This window comes from Ambystoma mexicanum, chromosome 10 (assembly GCF_040938575.1).
Source record: "Ambystoma mexicanum isolate Mex_15411 chromosome 10, UKY_AmexF1_1, whole genome shotgun sequence".
Lineage (NCBI taxonomy): Eukaryota > Metazoa > Chordata > Amphibia > Caudata > Ambystomatidae > Ambystoma > Ambystoma mexicanum.
Window position 1 is genome coordinate 1,561,097,604 of NC_090932.1, and position 15,592 is coordinate 1,561,113,195.

General features: G+C 46.9%; 2 protein-coding genes across 3 annotated transcripts in view; one reads left to right on the forward strand and one right to left on the reverse strand.

Annotated features, from left to right (window-relative positions):
- The window catches only part of BCR (BCR activator of RhoGEF and GTPase), a 684,728-nt gene that overhangs the window by 648,460 nt on the left and 20,676 nt on the right, over positions 1–15,592 (forward strand). The gene's annotated exons all lie outside the window — the stretch shown is intronic.
- LOC138492584 (E3 SUMO-protein ligase ZBED1-like) overlaps positions 1–15,592 on the reverse strand; it is a 417,476-nt gene that overhangs the window by 83,657 nt on the left and 318,227 nt on the right. The gene's annotated exons all lie outside the window — the stretch shown is intronic.

Consider the following 15,592-nt stretch of genomic DNA (forward strand, 5'->3'; position numbering starts at 1 on the left):
GACCTCGACCTGATGGTACCAGCATCTCCTGGGTCTCTTTGCAGCGGTTCAAGTAGCCGTTCCCCACACGAGACTCGGGATGTGGAGGATACAGCTGCACTTTGCAGCATCTTCGAACCAGGAGCGGGGCTCCCAATCCGAGGTGATCAATGTTCCTCCATCTCTCCACTCGGACCTCACATGGTGGTCCAGGGACTGCAACCTACAGACGGGCAAACGCTTCCGGCATCCCACCCCACAGGTCACCATCACCACGGACTCCTCGCTAGAGGGCTGGGGAGCAAACCTGGATGATATCTTGGTCACTGTAGTGACTAACGTACTCTTAGTCCATAGTCCGCTTTCCTCCATATTTCCCACCATCCTCCCCCCTAATAATACTGGTGTCATTAGGCAGTGTTAATTGTCATTAGGCATCTATTGTCGACGCGTCAATGGGGACTGATATGTGGTGCCAGAGGGCAGAGTCTGTGCAGCGCATGCTCCCAGGGTCACCCCAAAAGCACCCCCCCGCGCCTCTAAATTTACAGGGGATGAAGGTTTTGTCTCCCGACGCCCATGCAGTATGGAGGAAAGGGGACTATGAACTAAGAGTTAGTCACTACAGTGAGTAACTTATAATTTCTTTCTGTCCCGCTCCTGGACACTGTGTGGGATGATGGGCTGATCCTACTGAAGAACCCCACTACAGCCCCAGCAAAGAGGGACCGGCTGGAGAAAAAGCACAGGGTGCCGGACTCTGCACCCAAGTACTTACAGGCTCAGCCTTCACTGGACTCTGGTTTCGGTGGCCACCAGAAAGAAGTCGTCGGGCTCAGCGTCTTCCTTTTCTTCCTCCTCCACCCCACTGGACACTGAGTGAAAAAAGTTGGATTTGATGGGGAGAAAAGTGATCTACTCAGCGGCGATGACGATCAAGGCTGCCAACGACCTCGCGATGGTGGCCAGGTACAACCGAGAGTTGTGGTTCAAGCTGGCTCCGCTCCTGGATTTCCTCCCCGAGAACAAGTGGGCAGAGGTTCTGGAGATTCGTATAGAAGGCGAGGTGGCGTCGGACCACCCCTTCACAGTGGCCCTGGACATCGCGGACACAGGGTACCGCCAGATGGGAAATGGTGTCTGTCTTCGTCGTGGTTGGCTCAAGGCCACCAATTTCAGAGCAGGTCCAGGCAAGGGGAGCAGATGATGGAATGCTGGACCACTGGCAGGTGAGTAGAATGGCAGGTGAGTAGAATGTCGCCTACACCCTCCTATCTGGAAGTCATATGGAAATGGTTAGGTAAGCAGATTCATCTGACATTCTTCCTAAAGGAAGATTTAGTCAAGCTCTAGAATAACTCACCCGGATCTTATGTGGAGTGAATCCTTCGCGGTAGGAAGCGAATGAAATTGCAGCGTTGCAGGTAAGCTAAACAGTAATAATAGATGGATAGATAGGATTGAATAATAAGGAGGAAACCCACATATGTGAGAGAAAGGAGGCGGCTGAACCGCTGTCTGCACGTACCGAAAGAAACAGGAACCACGGAGTTCGAGAACGGAACACAGGGGGGCCCCTGGGAGATGGGTTCCTAAAGGTATGCACGGTAGTCTTTCATTCGGCCTGGGGAATGGATAAAGGTGAGCTGGATCAAACAGGTTATGCTTATAAGATCCCGTTCCTACACCTACCGAAGGTTTGGTGTGTGGATCCTGCTGATGCAGAAGCGTGGGGAGGATTCAGAGGATAGGAGTGTACTTAGTCTAGCGCCGCTGATGGGAAAAGTGTGCTGAAAGAAAGTATGAATTTAGATGACAGAATGCCTGATCTCAAGTGAGTGATCGTGCCTCAAATGTTGTTAAGGATAGAGAAAGGATATTACGAACTTACAGAGCGTACTGTCCCTCTGTGGAGAGTAGCAACGCAGAGCGATGTTGGTGCACTGACTGGATATTCGATATCCGGGGTTGTGGGCGTGGCCTGATCCGGGGGAATGATTGAGCTGCTATCTAGACCGCTACTGCTGCCTAATGCCACCATATTGAGAGGATGATTCAATGACACGAGTGCCAGCTGATGCCTAGTTCTTCGGGCCAGAACGCGGTGGAGACCCGAAGATCTCATCACACCAGATCTCTGGCACTCTCCAGGGAGGCGCAGGAGTTGTGGCACTAGGCAGTCGCCCAGGAGATGTTCCTCATTCCGCTCCACCTGGCAGGGATACAGAACACAGTCGCCGACTCCCTCAGCAGGGAACTCTGCTTTTGCCACGAGTGGGCACTTTGGCAAGACCAAGTGGACAATCTGTTCTGCAGATGGGGCAATCTCCAGATCGATCTATTTGCGACTGCGACAAACACCAAGTGCTGGAGGTTCGCCAGAAGGTTTCCCCAGCTGGGGAGCATGGGGGATGCATTCTCATTCCCCTGCGACGGCCTGTTTCTGTATGCTTTCCCTCTGTTGCTGTTGCTTCTTCGTGTCATCAATCAACTCAGACGGTACCAGTGCAGGATGATCCTCATCGGACCAGCGTGGCCGAGGCAGATCTGGTACCAGGACCTTCTCAGCATGTCAGCGTCCCCTCCAGTCAAGCTTCCAGTGGTCGCGGATCTTCTCGCCAGGGAAGGAGGCGCAATACTGCACCACGACCCAGAGTCGCTGAACCTGAAGGTCTGGCTCCTGCAGCATTAGAGTTTGGAGTTATGATCTTCCAGCGGACTACAAGGAGGTGCTTGCCCCGGCCAGAGCGTTGTCTACTTTAAAATGCTACGGACACAAATGGAAGAGATTTGCAGTTTGGTGCCGTTCACAGAAGATTGACCCTCTGAGGGTCACAGCCCCTCAGGTACTGCCATATTTGATGTTGTTGGCCAAGACGGGGCTGGCCCATGGCTCCATCAAGGTTCATCTAGCGGCTATCTTCCGCTACACCAGATCTTCAAGGGGGTCCTCTTTGTGGTTGCACCGTCTGGTTAAAGAATTCATCATGGGACTGTTCCGTTCGTTCCCACCGGTGAAGGCATATGCATTATGTTCCGCTCAAGTTCCTGTTGTGGAAGACGGCTTTTCTTGTGGCCATTACCTCTGCACGACGAGTGCCTGAGATCTAGGCCGTGTCCTGTAAGCCACCTTACTTAACTTTCCACAAGACGAGCGTGGTGCTGCAGACACACCCCTCCTTCATCGAGGAGTCCAGAGTCGGCCAAGCAGTGCTGCACAACCTGTTCGCTTGAAGGTGAGCCTGGTGAGGAGGTAAGAGAAATTGCTGCTGTTGAGCCTTGCCACCTCCCGTGGTTGTGCATGTATGTACTGCTATGTATTCTTTATTTATGAGCATGTGAATCCATGCCAGACCCCATGCTGGAGAAGGAACAAGTTACTTACCTTTAACTGTTCTCCAGCATGGGTCTGGCATGGATTAACATGCAAACCCTCCTGCCTGCCCCTCTGCGGCTCCGCTCTTGGTCCTAATGTCACTTTACGTGCTACCAAATCTGAAGATGACCGTCAGAGGAGGGCCTTAGGTAGAGGGCAGTCCTTGGCTGGGGGCAGTATGACCCAGAGCTCAGTGATTGGATTTTGGGCGAAAGACAGTTCAAAAACAAAACTGAAACTAATTTTTCTTTTACTGAGGATTCCCAGCCTGACGACGGGGGATATTCATGAGCATGTGAATCAATGCCAGACCCGTGCTGGAGAACAACAGTTACAGGTAAGTAACTTGTTCCTTATGACAGTAACCGGCAGAACAGGATCTTTCAACCCATCCACAACTATCGGCATCAAAGAGCTGAGAAAATGAAGAGACAGTGGGCATGAAGTTATCTTCGTCCATCTCTCTCAAGATTTGTGCCACAAATGTCTGTTTTAACGGCCAGGTGTGACCATGAGATTTGTTACAAAATGTCTGATTGCTCTAGTATCATCTTGATGGCAAACAGGAGGATTGGAAAGTGATTTGGGAATGAGAGAATGCTTAAACCCATGTTATTGACAAAAAATGTTATCTTTTACTGACAAAGGGATTGTGGGCTCTACTCCAGGAATACATCATCCAACCTGTAAAAGAGTCAATACTGGCATTTTCAGGCCATAGGGTATTACGAGGGGTTGCTCTAGACCCGGAGTTATTTTTGTATGGAGTGACTGTTTTATTAACATGGCTTCCCAGATTAGTAGGTAAAGTATTGACAATACCTGATAAATTTGTGTTTAGACCAGAAATACCTATGGATTTGTGAAGACAGACAGATAATCCCCATAGTGTTAGAAGCAGCACATGAGGAAGAAAGAGAATGGAGAGCAGTGATATCCCTTGGGAAATTATACATGTTGATAGACGAGGAATTGTTTAGAGTTGACTATTCGGACAATGAATTAGTATTCTTTATAAGTCTTACTTACTGGATTAAAATCGAGAACAGAAACCTAAAACAGGGAATGGTATTGGTGAGAAAGAAACCATACTTTTTACAGGAAGATTTATAAAAGGTGTCCAGCATCTTGTGGACTAGTAGTCCCTATGATGTAGGGCTATTAAGAGGAGTAGGAGCAGTTAAAATCAAGCTCAAGCCTGGAGCTATCCTGCCATGAAGAAAGCAGTACCCTGTGTCCAGAGAAGCGGATGAGGGTATATTTGAAACCATTTCCGCTTTATTGCAGCAAAGAATATTGGTATCATCAGATTCTCTGTGCAGCACGGCTGTGCACCCCGTGAAGAAATAGAAAGCGGGCGGGGCGTGCATGGAGATTTATTCAGGATCTCCATTTTCTTAATAATATTGTTGAAGCAGAGTTTCCTCTAGTTCCAATCCAGATGCAATATTGTGCAATATCCTATCCACGGACAAGTATTTTACTGTAATAAATTTAAAAAACGTGTTTTTCTCAATTCCCCTTCATGAGGACTCACAAGATTTGACTTAATTTGCATATAGAAACACGCGTCTAAAACCTACACATTTGCCTCAGAGGTACTGTGAGTCCCCTTCAATCTTTACCAGGGTCCTCCAGATGGACCTAGGTAATGTACAGCAATAATTCAGTATGTAGATGATATATTAGTATGCAGCGAGACAAAAGAAAGATGCAGAGAAGACTCAGTTTGACTCATAACCATACTGGCAGAGAAAGGATACATGGTAGGCAAAGAGGAGTTACAATATTGTCAGGAAGAGGTCCTATATGTAGGACAGTTAATCTCTCAAGATGGGAGAGAAAAGTGACACCTGAGACAGCAGAAGCAATTCAAAACACTCCTGAACCAGAGAGAGTAATTGAGATGCAACAATCCTTAGGCATATGCAATTACTGTAGGGCCTGGGTTTTTGATTACAGTACCATTGCCAAGTTGGAAGGGAAGTGAGCATTGCAGAACAATTTTAGTAAGTAGAAAGGAACAATGTGCAAGAAACAAAGCAACAACTTATATGCATATATGACTGCATGCTGCCTATAACTGTAACATTATGTACATTTGTGCATGCTCTGTTTCACTTATATTCTCCATTCTTACCCAGCTTTAATAAGCCAAGACGTGGATGTGGTTGGGGAATCCTAAACACGGTCCCATCATTATCCAGCATTGGATCTTTCATGGATTCACATGCTTAGAATATTCCCCGTCGTCAGACTGGGACCCCTCGGTACACATATATAGCCTTTTCCTATAGGAAAACTTCTGACACTTTTGTGTCCTATCTACGTCCTTTTGGGGCCCGCCTACGCATGCTCTGTAGGACGTCACGGTATAAGAGCCCCGCCCACGCGGCTCCCTTCAGATTTCAACTATCTCCAAAGTAGTGGGATCTCCTCGCGACGTCTTACTATTTTGTACAAGGTTGTGTACCTGGAGTTGGAGTTGGGTGAATTTTTTCCTTCATGTCAGGAAAGGCGCTGTTCCGTCTGTGCGCAACGTGCGGCTTGAAAAAAGAGGGGGATGGACATGTGGATTGTATATACTGTCTCCACCCTCATCATTCGGCTGATAACTGTGACATATGCAAAGGGTTTTCTCAAAAGACCCTCAAAGACCGAAATCGACGGCTGGTGGCATGGTTGAATGATGGAGCGGGGGCATACCCCCCTTCGGAGGTAGGCTCCACACAATCGGCGAAAACATCACACCACGCTGTATCGTCGGAATCACCGGCGAAGAAATCTCGACCGACGGAGAAAGAGTAATCTCGGAGTCATTCAGCTAGAGAATCTTCGTCGAAAAAATCGTCATCTTCGTCAAGAAAGCATGACAAGGAAAGGCCGAAATCCTCATCGGGCGATCACCATAGATCGACCACGAGTCGAGAGTCGAGTAAAAGAAGGCCAAGTGCAGAAAAGGCGGGACCGCCTAAACCACCTGCTAAGCCACCGTCGTCGATGGCGGTCCAGTCATCGGCCTCCTCCCTACCACTGACGCATGTGGTATCTACCGTCCCACCGACGACTGCCACAGTGGCCTCGTCAACAGAGGTTCTACAGGAAGCCTGGAAGCCTGAAGTTTTCGATCCGATCCCTGCCAGATACTTTACTGCAGGAACAGGCAGTGTTGCTGTCCTCGAGAGAGGACGAGAGCGGGGGAATAGCTGGCCCAGCAGATCTCGTGCTACGAGTGGTTGACAAGTCGTCGACGAGGGGATCCGGAATTCCGGTGTCTGCCCCTCTTCTCAATCCTCAATCTGTTTTGTCGTTGGAGATTCTGTCCACGCTTCAGTCTTTAGTACAGTCGTTGGACCAGAGACTACCTCAGGTAAACCTACCACAGTCACCCGTCGACGAGCCGGGCCCGTCCCGTCCACCGACTCACTTCCGCACGCCAGTCTCAGCACCACAGGCACCCCAAGAGGAAGGTGAGCTGCCAGATTCGGAGTCTGACAGAGGAGCCATGTCGGATATCTCATCATCCCCCTCCAGGGATCCAACCTGGGAGTCAGAGGTGGAGTTAGAAACCCCAAGGAGCCCGGCTCACCCGTCCCCCCCGGGCGATATTGCATCATTCCATTCTATGATGGAGAAGGCGTGTAAGGAATTCGGTTTGTCCCAGGAAGAACAGAAAAAGGACTGTTTTCTGTTTGACCACATGGGTTAAGAGAAGTAGGTCAGTGTTCTCAATACCCATACTAGAACACGTGTGGAAGGAGGTGTCTGCAGACAATGCGTCACCCCTTTTCGGAACCGGCGGTAAAAGGTCGCTTTGAGAAAAAATGTAAGGCTCCAGAGTCTACCCCCAAGTGCTTATCCTCCCAACCAACGCCTGAATCGGTGGTGTCGGCGGCAGCGGCGAGGAAAGCGAAGGCCCAGCACAAGTGCACGACTCCGCTTGAAAACGAGGCAAGACGTCAGGATGCCTTCGGCAAAAAAGTGCTATCTGTGGGAGCAACTACAGTAAAGGCCGCAAACTCTCTGGCTATTGTAGCCAGATACGACAGAGAAATGTGGCACAGGCTGGCTCCGTTGCTGGATCATCTTCCGGAAGAGCATAGGAAGGCGGCGATGTTACTTGTCCGAGAGGGTGAGGAAGCCTCCAATCACGCAATAAACATCGCGGTTGAACTCGCTGAATCGGGCTTCAAGCAAGTCAATAATGGGGTCGTTTTACGACAGTAGTCATGGCCTAAGTGTATTTACTTCAGGCTGGAGGTACAATACAAAGTATTAGATATGCCCTTTGAGGGAGACCTTCTATTCGGAGAGAAAGTAGATGAGGCCCTAAAGGGAATGAAAGAGGACTCGGACACGGCACGTTCATTGGGTGCCCTCCAGAGTGGCCGAAGCTACAAGTCTTTTCGTCCCTTTAGAGGGGCTTCAGGTAATTCCAGATTCTCTGCGTCAGGAGACAGATCCTTCGGTAGGTCGGCGTACCCCTCCCAGGGATACAGGCGTGCTTCCCAAACAGCAAACCGAGGCCGGAACTTCCAGACTTCCAGGAAGAGACCATCCTATCCGTCGTCGTCGAGAGAGAAGCAAAATAAAGATCAGCAATGACGAGCAACACACCGTTCTGGGGGGGAAGAGTATCAGCATATGTCGATGAATGGGAACGAATAACGACAGATCAATGGGTGCTGGACACAATAAGGAACGGGCATTCTCTACAGTTCAAGCGCAGCCCTCTGCACATTCCACCTGCGTTCGTCGCTCATTCCCATCTAAGGGTACTGCAACAAGAGATAACACTCATGTTAGCAAAAGGTGTGATAGAATTAGTTCCAGCATCACAGAAAGGTCAAGGTGTCTACTCAAGATACTTCGTCGTGAAAAAGCCAAACGGAAAATGGCGTCCCATTCTAGACTTACGTGATCTCAACAAGTCCTTAAAGAGCCTAAAATTCAAAATGCTCACGCTCCCGGAAGTGATCCGATCAAGAAGGGGATTTTCTGGCGTCCCTGGATTTGCGGCACGCGTACTTCCATATTCCAATGTGTCAGAAACACAGTAAATTCCTGAGGTTTGTGATAGGGCGGACTAACTACCAGTTCACGGTTCTTCCCTTTGGGCTCAAAACCTCCCCCAGAACGTTCATGAAATGCCTGGCCCCAGTAGCGGCCTGGCTAAGGAGGCAAGACCACCATATATACCCATATCTCGACGACTGGCTGGTAAGGGGATCCTCCCCAGCGTCGACCAACACCAGTTTGCAAGCCACCATGCAGCTTCTACAACAGCTGGGATTTGCCATAAACTTCGAAAAATCCTCGCTGCTGCCATCGAGAACGTTGGTGTTCCTGGGGGCACAGTTGGAGACCCAGTCGGGGCTAGTGAAGCCTTCCCTCGACAGAATCTCAAAACTCAATCAACTGGCGAGTCTACTACGGCGAAACACCAAGCTCTCAGTGAGAAAATACGTTTCGGTCCTAGGGGCCATGCCATCCTGCATCCATCTGGTGGCAAACTGTCGCCTATTCATGAGGCCAGTTCAGGAGTTCCTCGCGGACCAGTGGACACAGGCCCAAGGATCGTGGTCAGACAAGATAATCATCGACGACGACAAACTGCTTCGGACTCTTCAGTGGTGGCAGAGTTTCCACAACCTGGACAACGGTGTACCCCTACAGGAACCGGAGTTCCAGCTAACCATAGTCACGGATGCGTCTCTAACTGGCTGGGGAGCTCACATGGGCACTCTTCAAACGCAAGGTCGTTGGTTTCAAACGGAGTCACTCCTACACATCAACGTGTTAGAGCTCAGAGCAGTGCGATGGGCTTTGAAGGCGTTCCTACCACACATCAAGGGATCGAGAGTACGAGTGCTGACGGACAATACGACGGCCATGTTTTATTTGAGAAAACAAGGGGGGACGCGATCCAGGACCCTTTCCATGGAGGCCCAGAAAGTATGGCATTGGGCATTAAAGCACGAGATTTCCATCGTGGCTCACCATCTCCCGGGAGTGAGGAACTCGCAAGCGGATTCCCTCAGCAGAAGAAGGATGGCCCAGATACACGAATGGGAAATGGACACAGTTCAGCTGTCGAAAGTTTTCGAGAAATGGGGTCACCCCCCACTTCACGTCTTCGCAACGAAGGAAAACAAGAAATGCAAACAATTCGCAAGCAGATGGCCTCAGGAGGGTTCCATGGGGGAGGCGTTCTCCTTCCCATAGACGGACAAGATCATTTATGCTTTTCCTCCATTCCCCCTCATACGGAGGACAGTGCAGTGGATACGCAGGTACAGTTGCCGGTTAATTCTAGTGGCACCGTACTGGCCGCGGCAACCGTGGTTTTCCGACCTGCTTCACCTGTCGCTGGAACAACCAATAGCGTTTCCAAGAGTCCCGAATCTACTGTCCCGGGACAAAGGTACAGTGTGGCCTGGCTCCTGACTTTTCGGAATTTGGTACCTTAGACGTTTCGGAGGATTGCCAGAAAATTCTGCAAGCGGCTCGGGCCCCTTCTACCAACAAATCTGACACCTGTAAGTGGCGAAGGTTCTGTGAGAGGTGTTGAGGACAACAAGGTCTACACCCGTTAAAGGTGACTCCGGAGCAAATTCTGTCTTATCTGCTTCACTTAGCAGAGGGGGGTTTATCTTTCACATCGATAAAGGTGCACCTGGTGGCCATCTCTAGGTTCACGAGGAAGAGACAGTCGTCTCCTCTATTCAGCGACAGATTAGTGAAACACTTCATGAGGGGTTTATTTCGAACTTTTCCCTCAGTAAAACGTTTTCCACCAACATGGAGTCTCAACGTAGTGTTGGCATGCTTAATGAAACCAACCTTTGAGCCTATGGCCATGTCAAACATTAAATTCATATCATGGAAGTTGGCATTCTTAATTGCTATCACGTCAGCTAGGAGAATCTCGGAACTGCAAGCGTTGGTCGTAGACCCTCCATACCTAAGATTCTTTAAAGACAAGGTGGTTCTGGCAACCAATCCTACTTTCGTTCCGAAAGTTCCTACAGTGTATCACAAACACTCGTCCATTGTCCTCCCTACTTTCTTCGCGACCCCATCATCGGCAGCGGAAAAAGCTCTTCATACCTTGGACGTTAAGAGGGCCCTAAAATTTTATCTACATGGTACACAAGAACTCAGGTCTACTCGACAACTGTTCATCGCGTATTGTCCGTCGACGAGAGGAAATGCAATTTCTAAGCAAGGATTAGCTCGATGGGTCTCGTCGACGATTGCTTTTTGCCACTCCAAGGCCAGAAGGCTGCTGCAAGGGCATCCTAGAGCCCATTCTACAAGACCAACGTCCTCTTCAGCAGCATTATGGGCAGGAATTCCGCTAACGGACATATGCAGGCTGCAGCATGGTCGGTGCCCCACACGTTTACCCGCCACTACTGCCTTGCAAGGCAGCATGCGGACGAGGTGCAGATGGGAAGAGCAGTCCTGCGCCATCAGTTTCAATAAGGTAAGCTCTACACTGTGGAGAGTTTTTTCTACCTGTTGGTGACCGTATGCTTTATGGAGGTACAGATATATGGGTAAACTTATTTCTGGTGTACCTATGCATTGTGTATTGTTGTGAGTGTATATTGCATTGCATTCTCACCGCCGTCTTCAGGTTTACTGCTATACAATCTAGGTATCTTTCATGGATTCACATGCGCCCGCCAGCCTCCCCGGAATGCAATGTATATGCTTGAAAGGTTTGACACTTCCTACTTTGGTGGGGCCGAAATCTGAAGGGAGCCGCGGGGCGGGGCTCTTATACCGCGACGTCCTACGGAGCATGCGTAGGCGGGCCCCAAAAGGACGTAGATAGGACACAAAAGTGTCAGAAGTTTTCCTATAGGAAAAGGCTATATATGTGTACCGAGGGGTCCCAGTCTGACGACGGGGAATATTCTAAGCATGTGAATCCATGAAAGATACCAATGCTGGAGAAATGGAGTTACAGGTAAGAAACTATTCCCTTCTGAGTTATCATTGTAATTATTTTGCAATTGAAGAATTTGACAAAAGTGACTTAAATACACATTGCAAGAAAATTAGAATGAGAATGATTCAGAGTACAAGAGGTATCATGCCATTGAGAAGGCCAATAGGTTTATTTGGGTTGATGCTTAAGTTATCATTCTGTACGATGATTTTCCTTTTCTTCCTCATCCTTACAGCTTTTCGACAATTGATTCTTATTGCAGATGAAATATTGAGTAGTGATGTTCCTAGGATTATCCGTAGTAAAGCAACAATGTTTTCCCTAATATTTCAGAACAAATTGTTCAAGCAATGAGAGAGGCTGCAGAAGACAATGAGGGTATAAACTCATATCTTGATAATTCTGCCCATTTAAAGAACAATATGTGGTATCAACACTTGAGGGAGGCGTAGAGGAGGAAATCAGAGGAAATCTGCTTCGTGTTTTCACTCATCCCTTATGCTTTGAGCATAGCCAGAATATTTATTGCAAGAAAAATACCTTTACATGCGAAGTGTCTCAGCCCTCTAGCAGCATGCACATTCGGAAGATAATTCGAAGGAAGATGGGTACCCTATGATGGCGATCAAGAAGATAATTTCCATATGAAAATGCTTATGTGAAAACACAAAAGATGGAAAAAGAGAGAGGCTGGACGAGCCAGATATTCATCCCTGACTGGAAAACAAGTAAAGGTTGTTGAAATGAAGAGGCTGGAATGTTCAGACCTACAGGAAAACCCAGGGGTACCGGGATGCTGGGAGAGACCACAGCTATTGGTATATGGACGAGTTGCCACCAGTACAGGATGGGAAGAAGGAATGTTATCTTGCACTGTACTGTTATCGAAGGAACCAGTAAGCATAGTGCAAATAGTAAACATATGCCTAAAGTCATGGGCTAAGTATTCGAAGTTACTAACATGGGTCAAGGTTATTACCACTGAAGAATGCCACAATAGATTTCCGAAATGGAGGACTCAATAAAATTGGAGAAAATAAAGAATCTAACCAGATAATTGATGTCCCAGGAATTAATGAATGAAGGAACTGCTGTGCTGATGGACCACTATTGGGCCTGTTCATCTAAAACTTATATGCAGCTGCCAAAGAATTGGGGAGGAATATGTTCCATAGTAATAATATATGATCCTGCGTTGGTAATTCTCCAAAGTGATCTTCAGATTGAAAGCTTTCCAGATTTTGCTGCACACCAGAGAAAGAAGAGGTCACTAACCCTCCTTTGGAAGAAAAGAGAACTATTTCTCAGCAAAATCAATAAAAGCTTATGACAGCACTCCAGATGAACATAAACTATTTGGCAAGACGGCAATGATACGGCCAGGACGCCAAACTACAGTGAATGCCAAGTGGTTACAAATCACCAGATGGAGTTGCTACAGACAATCAACACCACTATAAAAGGATTCAATGCGATTCAAGAAGAATTAAGGGCCATACGATTGATGACCCTCCAGAACAGGTATGTCTTGGACTTAATTACAGCAATGGAAGGAGGCATTTGCGCCAAGATATGGCCTTGTTGCTGTACTTACACACCTGCCCATGATGGAGAAAATGGAACCCTGGCAGAGGCAATAACAACTTTGTCAAACTTACACATGAAGATGGGAGAAGTAGTAGACGAGACTGCAGGAGATGACTGGTTCTCGTCCCTGTTTTCATGGTTTCCGACCTGGATGGCGTATGTTTTCAAGTTACTAGGAGCAGTGCTAGTGTTGGTAATGCTGGGATTCTGCATTGTTAGAATCATCATTGGACAATGTCAAAAGACAGCAGAGAAAGCTGTTGGGATGAAGATAATGATCGATAGAAATGCTAAAACTGGGGCATGCATGAAAGATGAGAGTTCCACCCATGAAAATATTAAGAAAGGTCCCTTGCCACTCCCAGGAACGAAGTTCTATTACCCTAAGGATTACAAGAAACATGTAGGACATTGGATATTCTGTCCATCATCCAGGGAGTGTTGCAATATGACTTGGAGTGTGGATGAACATATAAAGAATGCAGACCACCTGAGGGGGGTGACGAAGATATGGATCCCAAAGAAGCCACAGTGAAGAGAAGGTTGAGGAAGTGGTCGAAGACTCTGCCAGATGGGGAATGTATAGAAGCAGCTGATGTGATCTCTACTGCCCGCCCCCTCACCTCCATCATAAAGGAAGAATAGCAAGAAGACTCTGTATGACACCAAGTCTTATCCCAATACTGTATCAAAGATATGGGAGAAGTTATGCACTCAGACAAGCTTATTAACTGTATCCTCGCACTGATGTGGTGGAAGGTTGTCGGCATACACCATCGGACGTAGAAGAGCTGTAAATAAAGTCAGACCAGAGCAAAGTGCCGTTATGCAGAAAAGATACTAAGACGTACTGAAACGATAAGTGAATGATTAAGGAACTGATAATATAACTGAAGTAATAAGAGAAACATGTATGCCGAGGTGAAGAAATCATACATACAAAGAAGATAAGTAACCAGACAGGTAGTAAATGTGTATATGCAGAAACTCAAGGTAGCTCAGTTACACAGAAGTTTGCTGCAGTAGAAACTATAATGTAAGGAAAGCGGCTATGATGGAAAGATGGACGTCAGATTGTGTCAAAACTACCTCGGAGACAAACTAGGGCAGCAGATCAGAAACGCTGCAGAAAACTGATTCATGCAAAAAACAAAGAGTATCTGTTTGGCTGAGACTAAGGATGACGCATCAAGAAATAATTGGAAGGTACAAAGGGCGTCAACATGAATAAGCTATGAACAAAGGGCACATTTCGCTTAGATTAAGCAGAAGCGAAAACCTCTGCATGTGCAAATTATTGAACAATCAAGGATGAAGAAAGCACAGCGGAACAACCAAGTCTCCAGAGGTCAAGAGGAGTAATAGCACCCAGCATAATTAAATCAAATAGCAATAAATAACAAGTCAAACTGGACAAATTCATGGTCTACTAAGATAGGGATGTACCTACAGTCCCTTAAAAGTCCCAGAGAAGAAAAAAGTCTGCAAGGTCAACTATAAAGGAGAAGCCTTGGCTCATGGTTTAACTGATGAGAGATGGTAGTGTAATTGACCAATGTAGGCAGTGGTCTGACATTCTCCGCATCTGGGTTTCGTTCTGTTCACTTGCTGCTAGCGAGCCAAATGTCCAAGGTTGAGACAGAATGCCAACCAATCATGAGTCGCTATGTAGTGGCCTCCTATACAGTGTTGCAATAGCCAATCTGCTGTTATTATTTTTCATTATCAGTATTCTACGTATTTAGAAGTTCGAGGCATGCCTACTAGATAAGGGGCAGCCACACATGTTATTAACACTTATACATACTATAGGCATATATGTTCCCCCTAGCCAATCCCTCCCCTCAATATTTTTTACCGTTTGCCACGTAGGATGACATCATAGCTGAAGTACATCTAAGTATAAAGTCTTTGTATAATCAAAACTTAGACGAGAGTGAGCTGCATTTCGTATGATCGCCAGATTTCCCTACTTTATTTGAGCTGACAATAAAGTAGTACTTTGCCATATTCTTTAAGTCTGTCTGGTTATTTGTGTCTGAGGTCATTTACTATGACAATTCCATTCTGTGCATGAAGTACGCTCCAAGCTGATGCTGCACAAATGCGTCTCCACAACTCATGCAACATTTTTCAGAATGTTGTAACGTTCCTTTTTCAAGTGCATAACCATAAACATTTTACAATTTTTTTCACAGTTAATTATACATTAAAAAACAGATAAGCACACAAAATAACCACTAATACATACATCAAAACAATTGTGAATTATGTTGTGCGTCCTCACAAACATTTCACAGAAAGGAAATACACAACTGCCATCTCAAATTGAGCTGAATGATTTCATCTGTACAAGCTATGTTACTCCTAGAAACATGAAGAACAGACTGTGCTGCACAGGATGGTTAGCTGTATTGTTAAAACCATGGTTGAACTTAAAATGGAGAAAAACGTTTAATCAAACGTGAAAATTAAAAAACGTAATTTCAAAATGGATACACGCTTATATACTGCATCAATTCAGCTCAGATAGTGCAATTTAAAATGTCCTCTGTCAAAAAAGAACATGTCAAGGTGTATTCGCAAGGAGGTTCTTGTGCCTGTGAAAACCAAACCCAAAAGTGTTCTTATATTTTCTGTCGAGACTGTCTATTCCCACCTCTTGAATGTATCAGAACCAGTATTCTGGA